This window comes from Aquila chrysaetos, chromosome 18 (assembly GCF_900496995.4).
Source record: "Aquila chrysaetos chrysaetos chromosome 18, bAquChr1.4, whole genome shotgun sequence".
Lineage (NCBI taxonomy): Eukaryota > Metazoa > Chordata > Aves > Accipitriformes > Accipitridae > Aquila > Aquila chrysaetos.
The window spans coordinates 5,955,891-5,960,098 of record NC_044021.1 but is presented as its reverse complement, the minus strand read 5'-3'; the positions used below and the strand labels follow the sequence as shown (position 1 = coordinate 5,960,098).

Below are 4,208 nucleotides of genomic sequence, written 5' to 3'. Positions count from 1 at the left end.
GGAGAGGACCAGTGGAGAAGAGGCAGCAATGCAACCTAGACTACATGCGGGGCCATTTATGGCAGCACTCAACATAATCAGTGCCTGAGGTGTTGGAATAAATTCAACAAATATTGTGTAAATATGTTTAGATACCATTGATCGGTTCAGATTTCTTCTGTCTCATTATGTCCCAATGCATGACCTTAGTGAATCTAGAGGAAAAGGAAGAGGAAGAAGCAAGCAAAAGCTGTCCTCTTCCTTTTAGTCTCCAAATATACGTTATATTTTATCCACTTTCTGGGGTCAAGGCTAGGAGACTCCTCTAAGCTTTCTGAGTTTTATGCAAAAGTAGTTTTGGAAAACTTGCAGAGTGCTCATATATTCTTTTACTTTTCTTAAAAGCATTGTGATTTCATCCAAAGTTTATGGCAGATAGTAAAGCTGATTATATACCACTCAGATGAATACAGTTCTGCTACATAAAATTCATATTTCATACACTTAGAACACAGGGACTATGAATTCATAATGATTACTGCTACTTCTGAACACTACTGTGGTTGCAGAAAGCACTTTTATATTATCTACTACTTTAATGTTTGGAGACCTTCACCCTTCTAGTAAAGTAAAACTAAAGTAATACAAACCCTTCTCTTTAAACTGAAGTGTTTTCTGTTGAAACGTTCGTAAATAGCAGAACCAAAAAAGATCACCATCAGCAAACACCATTTATTCAAGCCTTAATAATTCCTGATTCTTACATCCTCCTAATATTGAAACAATGATGACTCAAAACCATCTTGGATTCAGATGAAGCATTTCTATTTTCAAGAATTATTTCAGTAGGAATTTTTCACTGGATTCAAAGTGTTTCATCATTAAGTTTTCTCTGAGTCTTCACAGATGTCTTCAGCAGTAATGATATAAATTTGAACTTGGATAAAATAGTATTTTTGTTTAATAATTGTAAACTATTATGTTGGTTTGCATTAAAATCAAAATATGTTCCTTAAGAGAGAATGTTTTGTTAAATTAGTCACTCTTCCTTTTTCTTTAACGTAACACAGTTTGTAAAGATTGGATTGAGTTTTCTTTAAAGATTTCCATGCTTTCTCTTTTTGACCAAAGAAAATCAAATGACCAAAAGTGTTAATTTTCAATAATAACATAAAGGCAATATCTTTTTTTATATTTTCTGTTGTTAACTTGATGCAAGTTTAGAGATATATAAAAACAGTTTTGCTGCAAGGTTATGCTTGATTAGTCTTATTTCTCTCATGTCTCTTGCACTTTTCTAACCCTGCCACATTCCTGAAGCCCCTTGAATTCAATGAAAATATCTTATGCTTATTTATGCACTTATAGTTAAAGCTCATATTTCTCAGGCATAATTTGTAATGGCATATCCCATATTTTTTTCCTGATAAGAAACTTCTTTGTGATAGAACAACTTCCTTACTCTCCTTCCATCTTCTTGCTGATCCATGTGTCTTCCAGCATCACCTCTGATATTTGGATTCAGTCACTCTTCTGCTCTCTTAAAATAAATGGAAATCTAATCATACATTACAGAAGATGTAAGGTGTCAATTAGAGCATGTAAACCAGCTGAATTTAGGATTATGTGTTCTGTACCACACCCTGAGCTAGATATACATATACCTCAGTCTCCCATCCATATATTTAAATAATTGAATTGCAGCATTCAAAAAGCATTATGCAACTAGGAAAGAAACCTCCATTTTAATTACATCTGCAAGTTTGTTGGCAGCTTACCTTTACACATCTCCAAGCTCCCAAGCTAGTAAGTAAAAGATTGTGTCCCATGTGAAAACAGTATTTAATATTTATTGTTGTTTTATGAAAGTATCTGATTGAAATATCCATCTCTCAAAAGGAGGGAAAATACACATAAGAAATCATGAAGACAGTTATTTCTAATTGAAATAATTGCCATAGGCAAAGGAATATTTCTGCAAATGTTGATCTCTTAAGTGTAAATCTTCCTAATACTTGAAGTCTCATTTCTGATGTGTAGCTCATAGAGCTCAAGAGAGTGGTAAGAATTCAGGACCTTTCTTAAAAAGGCCACTATTGATTTTCTATGGGTTTAAAAGAAAGCAGATCCTGATTAAAAAAAAGAAAAAAAAGATGGAAAAAGAAAGGCTATATGTTTCAATTTATCTCTTATAGAATTAGAAAGTTTTGTTTTGTTTTGTTTTGTTTTCAAATGGGGTAGGAAGGTTTGACCCTCACAAGCTTTACCTTCTGATCTCAGTCCAAATAACATTCAAGATTTTTGCCTGAACCTCTTGTGTCATCATAAGCTGAAAATAACAGATCAGATTATCTACTAGGATTTATAACACTTCTGCTATCTTCAGGGTCACTCAGTAAAATCGATCCAAATTAAATTGGGGTGTGAATTTAAAATTGATTGGTTATCTGCACTAAATCTTTGTGTGAACACTGATTTAAGATGAAAGTGGTTTTAACTTATCTTTATTAACTCCCTAAGTTTCCAAATAAGGGATTAATGCCATTAAACTAACCAGGTTTGCCATTCTGATTAACTTTCCTGAATGTTCAGGAAAGAGAAGTGCTCACTTACAGAAACTCTACAAGCAGGAGCTGTTCCTTCACGGTATTTCAATTCTTCTGGGTCTGGAAAGCAAAAGATATGAAACACATGTGAACATTTGTTTCCTTTAAATGACTGAATTTGATTTCATTTAAGAATGGCCTCAGATTAGGGGAGATCTTATTCCGCCCACAGCAATTTGCCCATGCATTATTTTATTCTTGTCTATCTCTTCATAAGTACATACCCATCCCTTGGGGCTCTGTCAGGCATGATTTGAATTCAGTAGACTTAAAGAGACCAACAAGAGCAGAATCATTCTCACTTTTCAGGCAGAGTGGTTTAAGAGTGAATCATTCAGTCAATGCAATATCTGAGGAAACGCAACTGAAAATCCTATCCTGATATCACTCTCAAAAGATCCTGACTCAGGAAGTATTAAAGTCACTCTGCATCTGGAAGCTCATTAACAACTAACTTTTTCTTCTTTTTAAGGGTTGGTGAAAAGGTTATGTTACAAAATCTCCTACCTTTGATTCCAAATGGAGAAAGGTATAAAATCGTGTTTTTTATGGTATTTACTTCCAGCACATAAGCAAAATATGAACCTTATTGTGTTTTTAAAGATAAAAATGGAGGGAGCTTCCAAACTTCAGGTAAGGTATATCTCTTGTTTGCAGACCTTTGTAAAGCAGATCACTTATTTGCACACTGTGTTGTCAGCTACTGAGCTGCCGCCTGAAGTATTCTGTGACACATGCTGAATTTTATTTTCTATTTTTTTAACTGTGGTTCTGTTATACTTTTTTTTTTTTTTTTACATTCTGGGTTAAGGCAAAGATAAGGTTCTGCTACAGGTTTTGGTTTTGCAAATCTGCTGGGGATTATCTCCTTAGAAACATGAGATTTTGTACCATGGAGGTATAGAGACAACTGCCACGCAAATAAAAATTTTTGGAGCATCAAAAATCCCTTAAAGTTAACTGTTCTTTTAGCAGACCTAATTTTTAAATGTATTTTACTTGCAAAGGAAAATAATGTGTTACATTGGATTGAGAGTCTGAAATCAAATTATGTGGTAATAGTTCAGTTTGGATTGTCTTGCGTCCAACTGAGCTATATGTCACCTTTGGAAACCAGTGTTTTATTCACTGGACCTTTTTTATTTTTATTTTTTTTTTTGTAAGATATAAGCATCCCTAAAGAGATGTTGCCTTAAGGCAATTATACAAAGTTGAGATTGCTTGGCCCATTTTGAAGAGGGACTGAGAATCAAAGGAAACAATTCTTGTGACATTGCACTGGCCAGAACGTCCACACCACATACTCATCTGCAAGATTGTCAGGCGATGCTCTGCAGAAATCTGTGTGATTAAATTTCATATGTCTGTGCTATGTTCATAATAATGGTTATAGCATATCAGGCTGTAGCAGCACGGAGATCAACACAGAAGTTAAAACTTACTGGAGAAACTGGGTAGATATTCCATCATTAATCTGTGCCAGGCTTTGTGGATAATTTTCTTCTAGTGCCAGTTAAAGTCTAGCGCAGGTCTGCCTGCATTAGTGTAGTTGCTTGTATGACTAGCCCAGACAGAAAGTTGTAAAAGCCACTTAATGCTGGCTAAAGCTGAAAGAATTTAGGA

General features: G+C 34.5%; 1 long non-coding RNA gene across 1 annotated transcript; it reads right to left on the bottom strand.

Annotated features, from left to right (window-relative positions):
- Positions 1–1,442: 1,442 nt before the first annotated feature.
- LOC115352908 lies at positions 1,443–2,926 on the bottom strand. Its single transcript, XR_003927324.1, has 3 exons — positions 2,810–2,926; positions 2,593–2,645; positions 1,443–1,519 (listed from the first exon to the last, which is right to left on the bottom strand). It is a non-coding gene; the product is annotated as an uncharacterized LOC115352908 (long non-coding RNA).
- Between the last annotated feature and the right edge of the window lie 1,282 nt (positions 2,927–4,208).